Source organism: Theropithecus gelada, chromosome 6 (assembly GCF_003255815.1).
Source record: "Theropithecus gelada isolate Dixy chromosome 6, Tgel_1.0, whole genome shotgun sequence".
In the NCBI taxonomy this organism is placed as follows: Eukaryota; Metazoa; Chordata; class Mammalia; order Primates; family Cercopithecidae; genus Theropithecus; species Theropithecus gelada.
This window is the reverse complement of record NC_037673.1, coordinates 98,317,402-98,340,019: the sequence shown is the minus strand read 5'-3', so window position 1 is coordinate 98,340,019 and position 22,618 is coordinate 98,317,402. Positions and strand designations below refer to the sequence as shown.

At 35.7% G+C, this 22,618-nt stretch overlaps 1 long non-coding RNA gene across 1 annotated transcript in view; it reads right to left on the bottom strand.

Annotated features, from left to right (window-relative positions):
- LOC112626732 overlaps positions 1-18,230 on the bottom strand; it is a 36,672-nt gene extending 18,442 nt beyond the window's left edge. Inside the window, exon 1 of the long non-coding RNA XR_003119953.1 lies at positions 18,033-18,230. This is a non-coding gene — a long non-coding RNA (uncharacterized LOC112626732). The remainder of the gene's footprint in view (positions 1-18,032) is intronic.
- Between the last annotated feature and the right edge of the window lie 4,388 nt (positions 18,231-22,618).

The window sequence follows — 22,618 nt, the reverse complement described above, 5'->3', positions numbered from 1 at the left end:
CCATAGTCAAACTGCAAAGTGTCAAAAATTTAAAAAATACTGTTTAAAGCTACTGGATATTTACTTCATAATAAAATGAGAAATAAAATTTAAACTAATAGATTGCAGAATACAATGGAATATTTTCAGTGTACATAGAGATACATAGATCTTCAGTCTAAAATTTGATAGCCAACTAAGCTATAAATTTATGATGTCAGCGAAGGTAAGACATTTTTAGACATTGTAAGTCATAAAGAGTTTATGATCTATAGATTCCAGTTAACTTTGCAAGATGAAACATGAATGAAGGCAAAGGATGCAAGAAACAACAGCAAACATAGAAACTGATAATGTATTGGTAAATTTAGTTATGTAACAGTTAAAAAAACCTGCTGTTAAAAAATTCTATATACTAATATTTTAAACAAAATAATATGATAGGGTTTGGTGATGTTAAAGACTGCTGTGTTGGCAGGATGATCAGAATGTGGAATAATATCTTTGTTAGAATAATATATGGCTAATTATACATGTTAAGATGAAGATCTAAGATTTTAAAACTAGCACAGATTTAAGTAGAAAATATAGAATACTTTAGCAAATCAACCAAAGGCAAGAGATTAAAAAGAAAAGAAACAAGTAGAGGTAGTTAACAGAAAACACAAAATAAAGATGTTAGAAATAAGTCCACATACATCTGAAATTGTAATAGCATAAATTGATTAAATTCACCTGTTAAAGAACGATGGTTAGATTAAATTTTTTAAATTCCTGCTTTATAGTACTTATAAATAAGTTGTATAGCAATTTATAGAAAGTATAATTTAAAGCAAAAGGTATGAATAGAGACAGTGATACTACAAAATAATACAATGGACAGTCCATCACGAAGATATAATAATCATAACTGTTTTTTGTTCACAGTATACCTCATATAAAGCCCAAATTGACAGAATTAGAAAGACAAGTGGACAGGCCCACAACTAGAGTGAGAGATTTAAAGATATTCTATGAGAAGTTTGTAACTTCTGATGTAATAGATGAAACGTTAATAATAGTATATAGCAGAACTTTTTTTGTGCCCCATGTCTTCCAGGAGCCCTAAGAGAGTGTCCTTTTCACTGTTGTGATTTCTCACTGGACCTGGGACACCTGGAGCACTTCTTTACTTCCTGCACTTGCTTACACTTGTGAACTGCTTAAAATACTGATAAAACTGATCATGTTCCAGGTCAAATTGGTGAGCAGATACTTAAAAAGAAAACATAGTGTTCATATAGGAAAAGAAACAAGGAAATTAGTGCATTCATGTACAATTGCAAGGTTTTTAAATGGGCATAATTTTTTTGGCACCATAATTTGGCAACACTTTAAACAAATGTTTAGAATTTTGCATATATTCCAATTCAGCATAGCAATCCTAGAAAGATTTTTTTTTTACCCCACAATAAAATGAGAAATAAAATTTAAACTAATAGATTACAGAATGCAATGGAATATTTTCAATGTACATAGAGATACATAGATCTTCAATCTAGAATTTGATAACCAACTAGGGTATAAATCTAATCTAATTACAATGTAATTATACAAATGAGGAAGTATATATACATAAGGAGATTCATCATAGAGTTATGTGTAGCAGGGATAGAAAACAACCTAAATGCTCCAAAACATAGAATTGGTTAAAATTTATTTGCAATTATTTGATAGAATAATATCTGGTATTAATAGAGATATAGAAGCGAGTCAGTCAATAGTTGGTATTTGTAGCATGGCATCGTTAACCTGAACCTGTGGAAACATGGTAAATAGATTTCTTCTCACTTAACTAAAACATGGTCTCAGGACCCTCTTAATGTCAAATTCTAAGCAGCCATAATCAATAAAAGAAATAAAAGAAAACACGAAACTTATGAGCCATACCTATTGCATAAGAATAGCTAATGACATAGAAAAATGTTCATTAGGTATTGTTAAGGGGAAAAGGCAGATTACCAGAAAGTACACCTCTGAACACGGATGACTATTAAATTTTCTTTAAAGAATATTTGTGTTGATATATGTACAGATAAAAATGTCAGCATGAGTGTTAAAAGTAATTATTTTCAGCTGGTGGGATTGTATATGACTTTTATTTTTTATTTTATTTTTCACTGTGAAGTTGTATTACTTTTATAGTAGAAACTATATTTTTTAAAATATTTTTACTCATTCTTGAGGCCCTAGCATCTAAGAAACCTGCATACTGAATCAATTTCTCCCTTGACTCTTTAGACGTCTCGAGCCTCTTTCATGGCAGTTATCAAAGTTTGACCTTTGTTAGAGTAATCTATGTATGTGTGCCTTCCTCCTCATCTAGATTGGAATTTCTGGGGTGTAGTGACTCACACTACTCCACACAAGTGGATTGCTCTTAATAGGTGCTAGGACACATAGTGTTGAATTGAATTGAATGAACTTTTGGAACACCATTTCATCTAAGTCAGATAGCAGTAACTCAATACACCACGTGTTCAAGTACAGAGTCAGTAATTGGAAACTCTAATTCCAAGTGGCTATAGAGTGTTGAAATGAAATTAACTGGCTTGTTGGGCTCAGTGAATGTCTTCAATCCTTATATAGAAATTTTCCCATACAACATTTTCATTTGGTGCAAGTAAAGGCAAATTTTTTACTTCTACTGTTTAGAACTTGGTAGGATGAATATTTTAGGTAGTATGGACCATTTAGTTAAGATGGACTATTTGGGCAAAAATTTTCCAGTTTTCTATTTGTAGCTGAGGAATAAGAGTTCATCTTTTCAGAAGGTTTTGGAGTTAGCATATGTAGACAGTTTTTAACGTCTGAACCCTGATGGGCATGATGTGTCATTGTTAAGAAAGGCCGGGCTGGAATAATTTCTCCACTGGGCAGAATATTCAGTGATCCAGAAAAAGTTACTTGTTCTCATGCCTTTGTCTATATTTTTAAAACTAATTTCTGATAGAATGTACCTAAAGAAGAAGTACTTTAAAGTCAGGATGGAAGTGGAGCACAAGAGAGAAACTTCCAGGACACACTTACTGGTACAAAGAGAGAACTTGAAAAGCTAACCTGGGTCTGAAATAAAGACACTGGAGCTGAAGAGTAGAAATATCCTTATTTCCAGGCGAATTAAGCTAAATCTTATTGTCAGCTAATATTTTCTTAAGTTAAGGCTTACATAACAATACAACAAGTCACAGTGCTAGAGTCTCTTTTGTTCACTGTTCTGCTTTTACATTAGTCATTACCAAGCCATTTCAGGAAGGAAAAAGTGCCTTCTTTTTAATGATCTTCAAAAAAGGAAAGTACATAACCTTTGCGGGTAAAGTATTCCAGAGCTGAGCAACACTTGCTTTAAACAGAAAATAACATTATGTATATAAATAACTGACAGTAAAATTGAAGTCTATGCCCTTTTGTTCTAAGCTTAATGGATGTGGGACTTGTGATCCTGGTTCTCAGTATAATAAAACTTCATTTACATGACAACTGGCACCAGCACCAAAATTATAATTATTAGGGAGATGTCAATAGAAGATTTAGATGTGTCTAAAGTTTACTGCAGTCTTTCCAATTATTTGTAGGTGGTTAAAGGTGGTCGTTCGGATGGCAAAATCACTATGCCTATATCCACATGTGATTTTGTGTGGGTCATGAAGAAGAGAAAGAACTACATTCATGCAAATAAAGTAACAACATAAGTAACAATTCTTACTACTTTCTTTTCTCCAAGGTAAAAACCTAGCTGATTTTTTTTCTTCAGAAGATTTCATTTCATAGAAACATGGCATTTAATAGTCAGACAGGACTGCTAAAATCTTCTAGACTAATCCATAATTTCCCAGGCAAAAAAACACAGGACTAGGGAGTTTTAGTTAGTGAAAGAGCTGGTATGGAGGGAGCACAAGGCTTCTCACTTCTGGTCCTGGGCTTTTAACATCATTTCATTATATTTTTCTGCCTTTTCCCCCAGACATTTTTTCCCCAGTAGAGATATGTATACATCAGGACCTAAGTTAGTGCTACTCTAAGTGTAATTCTTGGATCTGTGTTGACTCATGACTGTTACTGATCAATGATGAGATAAGTAAAGACATTGAAAGTATTTAGAAACTCTTACACGCAATTTGACAGAATAATTTATGTCTGTTGAATGTAACGATAAACAATTCGGACCTGTGGTTTTATATGTCTAATTATGTAATTTTATTTACTTAGAAATTCTTTTCTATAATGTTTTATAAATACACTGATCTTTGCTGGATTAGAAATAAAAATTGAGCCATTGCCACAGATGGATGGAGAAACACTAGTTTAAGTGGGACATTGTGTTTTCCTAACAATTACTGGGGCATTAACAGAACAGAATATCTACAAACTTATAAAAGTAATTGAAAAGAGTATGCTTAGTATTTCCAATATGGTTGGATTTGGACATTTGAAGTGACTAGTTTATGGGAAATAAGATAGGAGAAGTTGAAGAGCATTGAGCTATGACACATTTTTATGGCATTCCACTAATTACTCTCTAGTTCAAGTTCTTTCAGTAATATGATCGTTTTTTGGCCAAGTTCAAGAAATCTTTTAACCATTCATAGCATATAGGACAATTATTATATACTATTGCTCTAATATATTTTCCACCATATTTTTAAATACACAGTTAAGTCTACATTCTTTTCCTTAATTTTGAAATTTCTGCCTAAGTCTGCTAGTATTTGTCCTTACTTACCTAGTCAAGTTTATTCTAATCAGTAGTCTGATTTCATCATGATTGTAAATCAGTTCTCTGGGCTTTCTTTAACCTATAGATTCTGTAAGCATAACTGCTTCCCAATATTCAAGTCAAAGAAAAATGCAAGGATTTTTTTACCATAGTATCAGTCACAATGAACTATTCCTGGATATTCTCCCAAGGTTGTTGATATGGTATAGTTCTATGTCCCCACTCAAATCTCATCATGACATGTAACTCCCACAATTCCCACCTGTCATGGGAGTAACTCAGTGGTAGGTGATTGAATTATGGGGGCGGGTTTTTCCTGCACTGTTCTCATGTTAGTGAATGAGGCTTATGAGATCTAATGCGTTTTAAAACAGGAGTTTCCATGCTTAAGCTCCTCCCTTTGCCTACTGCCATCCATGTAAGATGTGACTTGCTCCTCCTTGCCATCTGTCATGATTGTGAGGCTTCCCCAGCCATATGGAACTCTAAGTCCAATTAAACTTCTTTCTTTAGTAAATTGCCCAGTCTTGGGTATGTCTTTAACAGCAGTGTGAAAATAGACTAATACAGTAAATTGGTACAAGGAGTGGGATGTTTATGATTAGATACCAGAAAATGTGGAAGCAACTTTGGAACTGGGTAACAGGCAGAGGTTGGAACAGTTTGGAGCGATCAGAATAAGACAAGAAAATATGGGAAAGTTTGGAACCTCCTAGAAACTTGTTGAATGGCTTTTATCAAAAGCCTGATAGTGATATGGACAATAAGGTCCAGGCTTAGGTGGTCTCAGATGAAGATGAGGTACTTGTTGGGAACTGGAGCAAAGGTTACTCTTGTTATGTTTTAGCAAAGAGGTTTGCAGCATTTTGCTCCTGCACTAAGGATTTGTGGAACGTTTCGATTTAGGGTATCTGGTGGAAGAAATTTCTAAGCAGCAAAGCATTCAAGATGTGACTTGGGTGCTGTTAAAGGCATTCAGTTTTATATGGAAAGCAGAGCATAAAAGTTCAGAAAATTTGCAGCCTCACAATGTGGTAAAACAGAAAAACCTATTTTCTGAGGAGAAAGTCAAACCTGCTGCAGAAAGTCGCATACGTAACGAGGAGTCAAATGTTAATCCCCAACACAATGGGGATAATGTCTCCAGGGCCTGTCAGAGGTCTTCACAGCATCCCCTCCCATCACAGGCCTGGAGGTCTAAGAGGAAATGGTTTTATGGGCTGGGCCCAGGGTCCCTGTGCTGTGTGAAGCCTAGGGACTTGGTGCCCTGTGTCCTAGCCACTCCAGCTGTGGCTGAAAGGGGCCAATGTAGAGTTCAGGCCATGATTTCAGAGGGTGCAAGCCCCAAGCCTTGTCAGCTTCCACATGGTGTTGAGCAAGTGCATAGAAGTCAATAATTGGGTTTCGGGAACCTCTGCTTAGATTTCAGAAAATGAATGGAAATGCCTCGATGCCCAGGGAGAAGTTTGGTGCAAGAGCTGGACCTTCATGGAGAACCTCTGCTCAGACAGTGCAGAAGGGAAATGTGGGGTCAGAGCACCCACACAGAGTCCCTACTGGGGCACTGTCTAATGGAGCTGTGAGAAGAGGGCCACTGTCCTCCAGACCCCAGAATGGTAGATCCACTGACAACTTGCATTGTTCACCTGGGAAATCCACAGACACTCAACACCATCCCATGAAAGCAGCCAAAAGGGAGATTGTACCCTGAAAAGCCACAGGGGCAGAGCTGCCCAAGACCATGGGAGCCCACCTCTTGCATCAGTGTGACTTGGATGTGAGACTTCAAGTCAAAGGAAATAATTATGGAGCTTTAAAATTTGACTGCCCCGCTGGATTTTGGACTTGCATGGGCCCTGTAACCATTTTGTTTTGGCCAATTTCTCCCATATGGAATGGCTGCATTTACCGAATACCTGTACCCTCATTATATCTACGAAGTAACTAGCTTGCTTTTGATTTTACAGACTCATAGGTGGAAGGAACTTGCCTTGTCTCAGATGAGACTTTGGACTGTGCACTTTTGGGTTAATGCTTAAATGAGTTAAGACTTTGAGGGACTGTTGGGAAAGCATGATTGGTTTTGAAATGTGAGGACATGAGATTTGGTGGAGCCAGGGGCAGAATGATATAATTTGGCTCTGTGTCCCCACCCAAATCTCATCTTGAATTGTAATTCCCACAATTCCCATGTGTCATGGGAGGAACCCGGTGAGAGGGGATTGAATTATGGGGGCAGGTCTTTCCTGTGCTGTTCTTGTGTTAGTGAATGCATCTCATGAGATCTGATGGGCTTAAAAACAGGAGTTTCCAGCTGAGGCGGGTGGATCACAAGGTCAGGAGTTCAAGAACAGCCTGGCCAAAATGGTGAAACCCTGTCTCTACTAAAAGTACAAAAATTAGCTAGGCATGGTGGCAGACACCTGTAATCCCAGCTACTCAGGAGGCCGAGGCAGGAGAATTGCTTGAACCTGGGTGTCAGAGGTTGCAGAGAGCTGAGATCGCACAACTGCACTTTAGCCTGGGCAACAGAGTGAGACACCATCTCAAAACAAACAAGTGAACAAACAAACAAAAACACAAGAGTTTCCATGCACAAGCTCCTCTTTTTGCCTGCTGCCATCCACATGAGATGTGACTTGCTCCTCCTTGCCTTCTGCCATGATTGTGAGGCTTCCCCAGCCACATGGAACTATAAGTCCAATGAAACCTCTTTCTTTAGTAAGTTGCCCAATCTTGGGTATGTCTTTATCAGCAGTGTGAAAATGGACTAATATAGTCATTAATGACTTAACTGATAGCTGCTCCCTCAGACACTCCAACCATTTATTAACCCATAGAACACAATAAGGGAAGACTCCTAGCCACCTCGACTACCTAACAGTTGAAACCTGAAAGTGAAAAAACTGTGAACATGAGTAAGATAGCTATCATAAAAGCTGTAATGATTGTAAATGCCAGGTCACAGCATGGAGGTGCCGCAAGTCAGTGTTAAGTCTTGGTGTTGTGTAGCCTCAGATCGGTAGCTGATACTGTTCCTTTAGTCATGAATAGTCTACACGCCCTGGACACAGACCCCCTCAGACAGCACTTCCTCTGTGAAGTTCATTTTAAGACTTTCATTCCCAGGGCACTGACAGAGTTTTGCATGTGTTTCAATGGCTCTTCTCTAACATTGCTGTACTTTTTTGTTTACATATCTGCCTGTTAGCAGATATTTCCAATAAACAGATAGAAAGCAGGCAGTTTCATGTATACTTGTGTCCTTAGTACCTAGTACATAATAAGCATTCCACAGAATTTGTTGAAGAAATTGTTAGATGGTTATCTGATTTTCCTTTCAGTTCTTCTAAGTATAAAATCACACATGTGGCCCCAGCTAGTATATATCTTTCTTAGTCATAAAATCCACATACAACCATAGTGTTTCGGTCTATCAGTAGGTAGCAGTTTCATCTTAAAAATATCTATGATTTCAATAGGAATTATAAAATGGGCTGGGGTAGAAGGTGCTTGGGTCGAGAATGAAACTCATGCCTGCATTCATGTTTCTGTTGTCATTTTATTAACCTACCTGCCTTGATGTATGACGCTTACTTGTCTTGATCAATGAAGAACTGATCGGCTCTTCCCTCCAGTCAGGCATATCCCTTCCCTTCCTGCCTCCTGTGGCACATACTTTCCCTTCCTGCCTTCCCAGACTGTCTCATGTCCAGTACACACTGTTCTTGTGTCCTGTTATTATTAACTTGGAGTATCTGCCTCATACAAGTTATTAAGTATGAAATGTGAGCACTATATATGAAATCTTGAATTTATACCAGGCCGGTAGTTTGTTAGACATCTTATTATATGCAGTGGGCATATGGAAGAGCAATGTGTAATCTTTGCTCTTGAGGGACTCACAGTTTAGTGGGAAATAGGTGGATTAATATTAAATTACCTAGTGCTATCATTAATTGAGCAGTCACTCTGTCAAATCTTCTACTTGTATAATCCCATTAATTTTTCATTAGTTGATACTATTATTATTCCCATTTTGCAGATAAGGAAGGTGAATCTTGGGGAGATTTTGCAAATTGCCCATGATCGCATTCCTTGTAAGAAACAGATTGAGGATTTAAACTTAAGGTGTTTGAATAGCAATTCTGCACACGTAATTGTGTCATAATATCTCTCTATAGACATTTCAATACCTCTTTTCCTAACTCCTCTAAAAATTTCACTGAGGAAAAGAAGGAGAATAGACCTCGTTTTCCAATTATGTTTGATAAATTAGCAGATACTATAGCTGTCCTGCAGAAACTTATTTTCCTGTAATATTGATGGAGAATATCATGCAGAATCTTAAGTAAATTTTTAAGAGACTAAAATCTGTAACTCTGCTCAAGTATGCCAGGACCAATACCTTGTCATTAATTAAATCATTATTTTAAGTTTATTATTTAAGAAAACAAGCAGATAATCACCCATTGCCCTGATTTTTATAAGGGTCTTGCCAATCATTTTTGCCTTGATTTCCTCTCCCTCTTCTTTCCAGCTAAGTTTTTGACTTTATAATTTTCTAGGTTATTACTGCATTTTCCTTTTTGAAGCAGAAGCTGAAGGTTCTTTTGAATCTTCTTAAACCTGTCCAATCTTGTTCATGTTCTCAAACACAACAGCTAGTTGACCCAAAAGGTCTCTGTTAATTTCATAAACACCTCATTATGAAAATAATCAGGCACTACAGACCTGAACTCATTAAGTTCCTCCCAGGTCTCCTCCTATTCTGGCTTGATTTCTTGCCCTTCTATCTTCTATGAGATCTGTTCTGTTTCCAATTACAGTTCATTTTACTAACATGATTTTTTTTAGTATTAGCTGTGATTAGTTTTCTATTGTGCTATAACAATAACAACAACAAAAAGACATCCAAGACACAACGTCTTCTTTGTCCTTCCAACCCTGAGAAATGAATCATATTGGGTTAGAGCCATGTTTTCCCTTAGTCTAGCAAATCCTTGTCTTCCTTATTCTGAAGGTGACTGGCACTAAGTAAGCAGTGAAAAATATCTTCTCTACTTTATGTGCTAATGGTGCTCTGGTGCTTTTTGCCTCATAAACTCAAAACAGAAACTACAATATTTGTTGAAAAAAATAGATATTTATAATTCACTGGTGAATTAATGTATATGTGAGAGATTGATGTGAATTTTTGTGTGCTATTTGTAAGTCACTTTCTGCCATATTTGAAATTCTGTAATTATCTTGATAATCCCATTACCCAAGGAGAATTGACAGTTAATTCAGTTTATTTAAATGAAACCAACACATTGAATTTTGCCAAATATTTGATTATTAATGCCACAATTAGATTTTTCTGTTTTTAACAGAATTTTAATAATGAGAATTATGCTGTTTGGTTTGTGAAACAAGCAGCAGAATTTCTTGATGATTTCATTACAAGAAAGATTTCTGTATCAAAGAACATTATTTTATCATAAGCTGCTCACACAATACATGGTGTATTAGTTAAGTTTCTCCAGAACCAATAAGGTATATGTGTCTACATATTATCTTGATATTATATATTTATAACATCTTGAGATATATATCTCTATATATTATCTTTATATATCTATATATTATCTTGATATGTGTATATAATCTTGATATATTTATATACACACACGTAGTATTTCAAGAGCTTTATTTTGAGTAACTGGCTCATATGATCATGGGGGTTGGCAATTCTAAAATCTGCATGGTGGGATGGCAGGCTGGAAATCCAGGGAAGAGTTGATGTTGTGGCTCCAGTCTGAAGGCAGTCTGCTGGTAGAATTCCTCCTTCCTTGATAGACCTCAGTGTTTTCTCTTATGGCCTTTAACTGATTAGATGAGACCAACCCACATTATGGAGAGTGATCGACTTTACTCCAAGTCCACCAATTTAAATGTTAATCATATCTAAAATATATTTTCATGTCCATGTGTAGACTGGTGTTTGACCAAAAATTTGGGCACGACTACCTAAACTAGTTTGCACATAAAATTAACCATCAAAAGTGGCTAACCAGTTCTTAATTTTAATTGCCACAAAATTTAAAGACAGTATTCAAAATAATTAAGGAGAAGTACTTTCCAGATGGATGCAAGAACATTTTACAAAATCTCTATAAGAAAAGAGAGCAAACTGAAGTCATTTTTCTTTAGTTCTCTATACTTCAGGCATAAGTATTTTCAAATGTGAAGATGGAGTTTATAGTTAAGAAGCCAGATGACTGGAAAGAAGACTGTGTTAACGCTGAGGGAAATTAAGGCAAAAGTTACTGTCATTACTTTGAAAAACAAATAAGTAGAAACATCCACACATGAATTTCTTAACTCCTCTCTTAAGCTGTAAACTGCTTATGAATAAGAATTACATATCACATTTTTCTGCTCTTTGTGGATCTTAGCATATTGTTGGATAGTTTAAGTAAGAGAGAGAGAATCTCTACAAAAGTTAACCCACAAATTCAGTAGACGAAAGGACCAAGTAAAGCCAAAAGGGCATCAAGAGTGGAGTAAAGTGTAGAGGTTTGAGTGACTGCAAAGCATGAGAGGGAGGAGTTCTATCAGTTGTGAGGAGAAAGAGGCTGTGGTCAAGAAAAAGTGCAGTGAACTTGATATCTTGGTTGTAGTGTAGTGCTTTTAGATAATGTGATCCCTCTGCAATGTAAATGTCCAGAGATAGAGGTAGATGCGTGTCATTGATGAAAGGAGGGGCATGAATAGCATGATATTGAGGTGGCTCATAATTCATAAATACATTTTTTGTTACTTAGAATGATGACAAATGAAGGAGGTTGGGAAGAAAAATGTGTGTTCAGTACCACGTTATCTAGAAAGGTGGGAGAAGTTTCTGGAAGTTACAGATGAAGGTAGCATTGTCATTATGAAGGTAATTGACAGATGTTTATGACGGAGGTATGCCAAAGTGGCACCTTTGGAAGGCATTGGAACCTTTAGAAATGAGAAGCCAAGAGAAGGCGTTCCTCCATGACTCCCAAATGGCACTGGGAATGGAAAATTGTGACAGTTCAAGTTTTGAGTTTAAAAAAGGGTTGAAGTGAAATATGTAAGGCGTGATGTGGGAGTATTCAAGGGAGGCAACTGAGGTAAAAAATCTGGGTCAAGAGTAGTTGAGAACACCATTGTAGAAACAATGAGTTGGGAGTAAACAAATATATACTCAAGACGTAATTTTCTTTTCGAGAAATGTTGGGGGATCTAATGCTTTATGAACTCTGCTATATACATATACACGCAAACACACACACCAATCAGCAATGCCGCAAATTCTATTTAAAAAATTGAAAGTAAAGTTAAAATTTGGAAGAGCAGCACAATATCTCACTATTTAATTGCTAATATTTAAGGACATTGATTTTAAACTAGGCATGTAAAAATATTTTTAAAATTTAAATATTTGTTGAGTTCCAAAGAATATTATATATTGCTAATGTATGTGCAAAGTATTACACTGAATTCAGAATCAAATTTTCTGTCTAGTAAATTAAAAATCTTATCAATGATAGATAAGAGTTGGGAAAAAGGATGCTGAGTAAAAGTGAAAACAAAATAGAGCAATTAGTATTCTCCAACCCACTAAAGTGGATGAATGAAAACTGTTACCAGGTAGCTCTTGGCACATGAATGATGGATAGTGAATTTACAGTGCTAAAATAAATCCAACTGATAATTCACCTATTAGACATTCTGCTTCCAATACTGTTTTGAATCAAGACATTTACTAATACAAGTACCAGATTCTGAGTTCATTAATGATACATGGACACATCTGCCTTTCATCATGTGATTCATCTCTAAAGGCAAATTCAGGTAGAATGCTGGCCTTATTTCAGAGAACAGCTTTAGATCAGAGAACAGCTTAGTTCAGAGCTAAGAGTTGATCTTCAAGGTTTCCAAGTCCTTTGATAGGCTTCTGGCATTTGTTGCTTGCTCTCATGCCTTTCGTGCTGAAGCTTTTGTCTCCTTTGATGGTTTGTTCTAAAGAGCAGGCATAGAGAAACACTTCTATGTATCTGGCTATGCCGATCACTCCATCACATTTGGGGTACTAATAACTTTGGGAATCCACCCATCTCATTACTGCACAAAGAACAATCAACTCAATTCTTTCTTTCTTATTCTGCAGACTTTGGCAACATATGCTCTGTGGGGAAAAGCATAAATGCTCTCTGCTTCACCTCGAGGGAAGAGGCTTTATTCTATCTTCCCTACATAAACCTGACAAGGGCATGCTTCAGCAGCACAGCCTTGACCTGTGGGGTTGCAGAACTGGACTAAATAACTCTGAGCACCCGTGAAAGTCCTCTGGGGAATGTCTTTTCTAAGACAATGTTGTATTCCTTGAAAATGTATAAAGGAAAAACCCTGAGCTTGAAATGAAAAGGCACGATTTTGAGTCTAGCCCCACAACTTGCTAGCTGTGTAACATTATGCAAGCCTCCTTTCTGAATCTCCTTTTGGTATGAGAATAATAAGGTTTACCTCCAAGCTGATGTGTAGAAATAGTGAGCTAGCAGATGAACAGTTACCTGACAAAGATCCTGGTTTCAAAAAATGCTGATCAATAAATGCTAACCCTAAAATGTCCTTAGTGGACATTTGGTAGAAGGCCAAGCATACTGTTAAGTGTTTTCCAGATACCATCTCATTTAATCCTCCTAGCCATCTGGCGAGGTAGTCATCGTTTGTCTTCATGCACTTGATGAGAAAAGGAAAGCTGAGAGAATTAAAGCAGCTTACCCAAGTCACCCAAGAGTAAGTATAAATCATGGAATTTGAACTCATCTGACAACACACTGTTTCCTTTAGCATCTATTGGCTCTGAATTTGAAGTAGAAAATTAAACAGCTTCAAAAAGGAATAGATTGGAGCTCTATAGAACTCTTGTTCTCATATCCAGGTTACTTGACATTTTTCTTGCCTGACAATTCTCTCTGATATTTCCCCAAAAGTCATTAGAATCTAAGTGCTTGAGAATCTGTTTTATTCTTTTTATTATGTTTTATATATAGGCTACAGTGTCTGCAACGTAGTATAACATTAGTAAAAGGGTTTTGAATGATGAATAATTTCATGTGTTGGCTGGGGTAAAGATTTGGGATTGTATGGGGGAAGTAGGGCCTATAACTATTCAAGAGATATAAAGTAAATAATGACTGTGGATTCAAACGTGACACTCTCAGAACTAGTAAGAGCTTACAAAAGTGTTCTGGACTGCTGGGTCATTCCAAAGATTCATTAGACCAGCAATTAGCCAAAGAACTAGCCCAAATCTCATGCAGACCTTGAGATGATTTGGGTTTCTTTGACATTACTTGTTAAACTGGAGCTGATTTCATGACCCAGAAATCCCAATGTCTCTTCAGGTTTCTTTGATGCAGGTCATTCACATCCCAATAATGTCATACAAGCTGTAGAGGTGTATTCAGAATTGGCAACTATTAAAGGGAAGAGAGTTAAAGGGAAGTAATAGATACTGTGATTTATGGAAAAATACTGCTTCTCTTGCAGGGATCTACAGAATCAGAAAAAGAAATCACAATACCATTTCAAAATAATGGATTAAATGTTTGTCAGAACTAGTAATAACTTCAAGGGCTTTGCCTAAGGGAAGAGGGCTGTATCTCTTGGACATTGATTCTGAAGGTTTTTATTCCCTTTGAGGCATCCTATGATCTCTATTCAATAAAGGAGAAAAAAACACACAGTAATTGATGGCTGTTCTCATCAGCTGGGGACATTTGCAGGTTTGGGAGAAGGAGAAAATGGGGCTGGAGTGAAAAGTTGGAAGCAGCCCACTGGATAATAGAAAAGGTTATAGATCAAACGATCTAGCTAGCATTTTTTAAAAAGGAGTTTGGGACCTACTCCACTCTTTTCTGTTAGGATCCTAACACTTGTAGCTTCTACTTTTTGAGACACTGTTTTAGCACATAATGGGACACAAGTTTTAAGTTAATTTCTTCTGAAGTACTGACAATTTAAATTTACCTTTAAAAAAATTATTGCTTCCCGAGCTGGTATACTCTTATCAGATAACAACTTATCAGTAAATAGATGTTTAAAAAATTAAAATTCTCCTTAGATTAACGTGTAAGCAATTATGATTTCAAGTTCTAATGTTTCTTAGAAAAGAAGGTTGTAGGTCCCTTAATATTCACAAGACTTGGGATTCTGGAAAGGAAGTAGTATAGTTCAGTGGGGAAAAATCAAACAAAAATATTATCTAATTTAGTAATCAGATATCTTGTATTCTAGTTCAAATCTTATATGAATAACACATCTCAATCTCAATCCACATTTAAAAAAGCTATCTGTCACATAGAATAGTACTCTTGGGTCTGAATTTCTATAACCAATATTTCCGAGTTATTCTACCTTCCTTCCCCACAAGCTCAAGCAATTTTATGTATTTGTGGTATGAAAGTTTTAGTTCCATTATTTAGAACAACCTGCAAGGTATTTACATATGTTGCGATTGTAACCATCTAACAATGTAGGTCTGTTGTGTAAGAAAGGGTTATTACTGTATGGAGGTTAAAAAAAAAAAAAAAAAAAAAAACTCCAAAAACCAAACAAAACAAATAGATGCGTCCATTCCATTTTTGATGTTATGACTAGGTGTTGGGAGGATAAATGAGTGATGAAAGACGCTCTTGAGTTCTGAGGAGGACAGCTGCTTCATGCAGGCAAGAAATCATTGTTATTAATTACCTTTATTCACTTTCAAACCATCTGTTTCCAAACATGGGCACATGTGGCCCTATTTTCCTATCTCAGTACCACCTAGTGTGTACCTTATACATATTTAATCTTCAACTGATTTCAAAGGAAGCAACATTATGTACAGATGGATGGCGCTGGAACAGAGGACACACATTAATTCATTTCTTTGATGATTTTTGTTCGTTTGTTTGAGACAAGATAGTTCATTCATATTAAACTATTGCTGACGGTATTATGCTAGTTTTTCTTTAACCTTAAAAAAACTAAATAATGCCATCTGGTGGTGAAAATAAATATTCTGAAGCATATTTCCAGAATTTGTTTATTTCATTTTTTTGTATGTTAATATCTTCCATACTGTAATAGTTTTTAATGAGTTGACTGAAGTCATTAGAAAGTAGAATAAAGATTTTACACAAAAGATGGAAATAAATAGTTTGGAATATATCTAGCCAGATCTAATTATACAGTGACAAAATTTCCAATTCAAGTTCTTTTCACCCATAAAGAGTGGTGACAGATTATGCAAAACCGTGGAGCTGGTTCTCTTCTTAAGTAACTGATAGTAGTAATTTCCTGGCATCTGATACTATCATTTCTTCTGTAGCCACAATAAATAAAATGATATCCATCATGAAATTCGGAACTACTCTCGTGGGTGATAGACCAACTTCCTGAAAAGATATGATGCTTTTATTGATTCCCTCTCAAGTTTGCTTACCCTTGGAATTCAGGTCATGTCTGAAACCTAGAGGGGTATACCTGCTGGAAGATTTTGTTTTGTTTTTATTTGTTTGTTTACATGAGAACCTGATGAGTCTGCTATGATAACTCAATGGGGTTGAAACTGGAGACCAGTATAAGTGAAAGATTATATTTTACTCAGGATCCACTCTCTCCCACCCTTTCTGTCCTCTAAAGACTAGGGTGTCCCAAGAGAGAATTTATCTTCAGACAAATGTCTTCAGACAACAAATTTAATTCCTCTGTCTTTTGATTTCACTGAAAATGGGCTTTTTCTAGGGTAACAAGGAGGAAATAGGGCTGGCACAAAGACAGTGTTCAATAAATATTTGTTGAATTACATCAAAATGAAGAATATTTCTTCCCTCGCAGCCATTGTAAGAGACAACTTCAACCAAAATGAAATTTCTGAAATGTGAATGAACTACATCACTCTGTTGCTTAAAAATCCTGCAATGGCTTCATAATCCACTCCAAATTCCTCACAAGGCTACTCATAATCTTGTCCTTGAATACCTTTTGACTCATATTCTCTCATTTATCATTCCCCCCACTTGACTTCTCTGCTTTAACACAAACACATATCCATGTACACACATGTACATGAGTGTGCACACGCACGCACGTGCACACACACACACACACGCACACACACACTGAAATAGATCTATCCCGCTCCCCAAAGCCAGTGTTCTGTTTAGCCTTTGCTGAGCAAAGCACCCTTTCTTACTTTACCTAGTAAACTTTTAATCATTTTGAAAGATTCAGTTCAACTACACTACTTCCACAAGGAATCTTTTCTTGGGTTTCCCATGTGAACAATAGTGCTTTATCCTCCGTTCTCAGAGAACCTCATATACATACTCCAAAAAAATACAGTTACTTTGCTAAAATTGTTTCCATGGACATCTTCACTATACCACGTGTTTCTCAAGAGCAAGGGCTATATTCTATTTCTTTAAAATCATTTTTAAATGTTTTGAGTGGTAATCGACCCCATTAACTACTTATTAAATGCATGCTAAAGGCATGAATAATTGGTAGCATATATTGCTAATCAAGCTCCAACATCCAGTCTTTCTTCTTATTTAATAGAACCCCAACCCACTTCAACCTCTCTGTAGCTACCCAGCTAGGGAAGGTCCTATGACAAAGTTCTCATCATGAGATATAACTGGACAAGATGTGTGATGCTTCTTCCTTGCGACTTCCTTATTGAGAAACTGCTTGTTCTTAATTTCTTTCATCTTTTCTGCTTCTCACAGACTGAAAACAGGTGACAATTGACAGTTTCCTTGGACTTAGTGATGTAAATGAATGTTGACGTTGGCTGAGCTCTCCTGACAGCCTGGAAACTTGCAGAAACTTGGTGGCCAGACCACCCTACTCTGGATTACTTCAGAGAAAAACCACATCCTGTCATATTTAAGCCACTATATTTTGGGGTCCCTTTATTACAGCAATTCAGGTGATGCCCTAGTTAGTACATGGTTGAAACGGAAACTATTTTCTATGATATTGAAGCTTTATTTTCTCAGCCTTGGACCATAGAAAATATTTCCATTTCTATTATGTATCAGGATAAAACCTAGAAATATGTCATGGAAAACAATTAAATATTACTTTTACAGGTAAGCTTCAAAACACTATCAAATTTCTATTTATTGCCTGTAGAACTTAAATTATCATTAAAAATTAAAAGGCAACTATTTCCAAGAGTAGAAACTTTACTTACAATCTTTAAAAATATCCCCTAGTCTTAAGACTCTACCTTGTTTTTAGCTTCTGTGTTTTCTTCCCTCATTGAAGAATCAGTCATTCATTTTAGGCACAGCCTTGTCTTATGCTTTAGGAAAATCTTGACCTTGGATGGAAGAGAAAAAAGGAACTCCAGAATGATAGCCAGGTATTATTTGCTAGCATTACCTTCAGCAGCACTTGACACCATTGTTCTTTTTATTCTGAAACCCAATATTCATTCTTCTTTCTGTCTCTGGTATCTGAAACCATGTTTTAGAATCTCAATAGCAACCCAAATGCTGTAAGGCTAGAATTCCATTCTTGCAATTGCCAGTGACCCGATTCAGGATACATTCCCTTGATCTAGATCATATGACTTATTTCTTGACCAACCTGTTAGAAATTTCCACTCTGGTGATTTTCCTCCAGTATGTACCACTGGGTATCTGTTGCTATACTCTGTGCATTAGTCTTTTGCTTATCAGGAGGCTATTATACCTAAAATCTGGGTTTGTCCTGTATCTCACTTGAGTGTCTGATGCTTTTAGATGAAAAAGTCTTGGTTCCTCTTAGTATTCCTTTGTTTCTACTGGAGTTAAGGGTCAGTAATGAGAATGTCCTGAGATACGATGATATTGGTGAGTGCTTCCAATCTGTCATTAATATATCATTAATATAATATGTATATTTATTAAAGACTTTCATTGCAAAATATTAGGCTTTTGAGCAATATTGTCTTTAGCAATTACCTTCAATCTAAGGTTGAAGATACACAAAACCATCATAGTGAACACTGTAATTTATCCCCGCCCTATACTTTCCTTTTTTCTCATAAATTATGTGGATGTTTTTTGCCTTTTGTTCATTGCTTCTCTCTCATCTAGCTAGTCCAGCAATCAAATGCCCCTCCTTCTTTTATAGAGGTGGGCCTGTGAGCCGGGCTGAGCAGTGAGTGGCCTGGAATGTTGATTGATCCAAGGATAGGAAAATGGCTTAAGCAAGGCCTCAATTTCCTTTCAAGAACTGATATAGTTGCCAGAGGACAGAGAGTTTTTCTCTCACCTTCTGAGATCATGTGTCATAACAGCATTCAACCTGGAGAGACAAATGGCCAAGAAGTAGAGAGAAAATAGGTTCCTGATAACATCTTCTGAACATCTGGACTAAGATTATTTTTTCCTGCTGATTCCAATAAATATGCAACAAGTTTGAGCTCTTTTAATTGCAAGGAAGGTAGTCTAAACCAGAGGTGATAAACTATGGCCCCATTATCTATTTTTTGTAGATAAAGTTTCATATGAACACAGGTACATGTATTTGTTTACATATTGTCAATGGCTTATTTCCCACTCCGACTGCAGAGTTGAGTGGTTGTGATGGAGATTGTATGGCCAAAAAAAACCCTAAAATATTTAATATATGGCTCTTTCCAAAAAAACATTTGCCAAACCCTGCTTACTTTTGAAACAGGCTTTTAAAAAACAACTTTTAATATTTGAACAATTTGAATTATTTTCAAATATAACTTTTCTTTCCATAACTTCTATGCCTTTGTGGACAAATTAAATTATGGCTGAAGGTATGATTCTAAGGGTGGCACCAAATGTCAGGCAATTTTTGTTTTGGTGGTTTGTGCTTGAATATACTTTGCTGATTTCTAAGCTGACTTATATTCAGTAAAACTGTATACCTTACTACAAGGTGACGTACTGTGTGCAGTTTATTTTTGAGAAAATATTGGCACCTTCTGTATCTTATAATTTGCCGAACTTATTCATAGTCTGTGTAATGCATAACGATCTGCCTCATCTAGAGTTATCCAGTATAGTACCCACTAGCCACATGTGGCTACTGGTAAGAGAAACGGGCTAGTCTGAATTGACATATGTTGAATGTGTAAAATACACACCAGATTTCAGTGAGCAAGCATGACAAATATGATACAAAAAGTCTCAGTGATAATTTTTGAATATTTATTAAATGTTAAAATATTTTTAATATATTGGATTAATAAAAGTATGTTATTGGAATATTTTTTATATTTCTTTTAAACTTTTGAAAATGAATATTAAAAAATTAAAATTACTTTTGTGCCTCATATTGTGTTTCTATTAAACAACAATGAACCAGAAATTATAGAAAATGTAGTACGACTGAAGATTAAAGTAAACTTTCATAATTTTGAAAGCATTTTAAGTATTTTATCTTTGTAGGATGGGCAAATCATCTTTATATTATCATCTTATATCCTTACACTCTCTTGAGGACCAGGCATTTGTGAATATGCACATACTATTGATCAAACATGTAATTTGTATTTTGTTGATAAAATCTGAGCCCATGAAAAAAATGATTACATATATAAGATTAATTGTTAGATACATATAGGTTCCGATTCTCTATATTTAATTTTTAAAAATCTATGCAAGAAGGATACAGGAGCATGCAGAGTTGGTTACATTCTTGTAAAAAATCTTATTATGTGCTTTATTAAAGTAAGTCTAAATACACACAAATGTCGGGACATTGTAAGTATAATTGAAATAAGATTTTGTCTTCATTTATTTCTAAAGTGATTATCCTGTGAAATTTCTTATAGTGGAAAATACAAAAAGAATATTCATTCTTGTTTAGTTACTATGTTGTCATACTGAAATTGATGTCTGCAAAATGGGGATGATGGGTAAAATGGAAGCTCTTCAGAGGTTCCAACCAAATGGCACTCTTTTAGATTTGATTACTTAATTTATCTTAATTTCTCTTTTTAATATAAATATACCAATACATGTCTAAAATGAATAGCAATACACTTGTACTTTTCCTTCTAAATGAAAGCATCTGGAGACATAATGAATTCAGTACAAATGTTATATATTCCATTCACATCTCAATACATTTAGCATGTGTTGTTAGTATGTCATTTTTGAGAAAGAAAGGCAGCCGTCAGAATATGAAACATGCCCACCAAGTGAATATGAAAGCAGTATTTTTAGCTTCCTATTGAGCATTTATGGTTGCAAAAGGTATTTGTCTACTGGAATGAATAGGAATCTGACAACCATTAGAGAGTTCTCCAATCATTCCTGAGCACGATGACCTTTTGGTGAGCAGGTAATATGTGAATCATGCATTGTATTTTATTTAAGAATTTAAAAGTAGATTCATAATAGAGTCTACATACTTCAGACATTAGCAGGTCCTTGGCTAACTGTCAAATGCCTTGTTTTAAGTAATGTCCATATCAGGAGCTTAAAGAAAATATAAAACTTTGCTGAAAGACTTGAAAGAAGACACGAATAAACAGATGTGTGATTACTGTAGATGGGAGGACTCTGTATTGTAAATAAATCAGTCATTTGCAAATTAAGCTGTGAATTCACTATGATTCTAAAAATATAATCCCAAAGTGATAAACTCTTAGAACAAAATTACAAACTTCCTAAATACTAAAAGTTACACTAAGAGAGAAATAAAAAGAGGCTAGAATGAAACATATCACAGAGCAAAAAGTATGTATATACAAGACAAATGCACATACATATCAACACGTATATGTATAAAACAACATGACAGGCCAGGCGTGGTGGCTCACATCTGTAATTCCAACAGTTTGGGAGGCTGAGGTGCTAGAACTGCTTGAATCCATGAGTTCAAAGCCTGGGAAACATAGAGAGCCCCTGTCTCTACAAAAAAATTAGCTGTTGTGGTAGCAGATACCTGTGGTTTCAACAACACAGGAGGCTGAAGCAGGAGGATCTCTTGAGCCTAGGAAGTTGAGGCTTCCATGAGCCGTGTTCATGCCACTGCACTCCAGCCTGAGTGACAGAGAAAGACCCTGTGTCAAACAAACAAACAAACAACATGACAAAAGTGAGGATCAAATAATGATCATATCAATAAATATAAGTAGACTTACAAAATTATTTTCAGAATGCATATAAATGAAGGAAGCAAAGTGAATAGAAATGTGCATAATATGTTGATACCTATATGCATAAACATGTTTGCTTATGATAAAATAAAACAATGGAAGGATAAACCATAAAATTACAAAAAACCAATATGGGTGAAGGTAGCAGTAGGTGGAGAAGATTGGTTCGAAGGTGGAATTCTTAGGCTATACTCTGTTTTATAGACTTGGAGTCATTTCTCCAAAGGAGACACATATTTTACGTAATTATCAAGCAGTTAATTAAAAATTGATAAAACAAGCGAACCTAAATTTGTATCAAGTTGGTGGCATAACCACATAAGTAGGAACTGTTTCACATAGCTGTGACAGAGTGGTCTTACTATACATCGTTAAAGGAGATGCTGAAACCAGAAACTCTACCAATTCTTACGATGTTGTTATGATAGTTATTCTGAGATTATGGAGAATGTAGTGTTGAACAAAGTAAATAAATAATTTTTGCTTTGAGAATTGAGATTTTTGGTATGACAGAGATTTAAGGTTAATAGGGTCCAAAGTATCTGTATGATCTACTGAGATAATTTTTACTAAAAAAATATTTCTAGTTTTGTGCATCGAAAGTTGTAGAAACAATGATCATCAGCCTAGTACCAGTAAATGTTACAGGTGTCCAGATTGTGGACTCTAAATACCATTTTCCACCA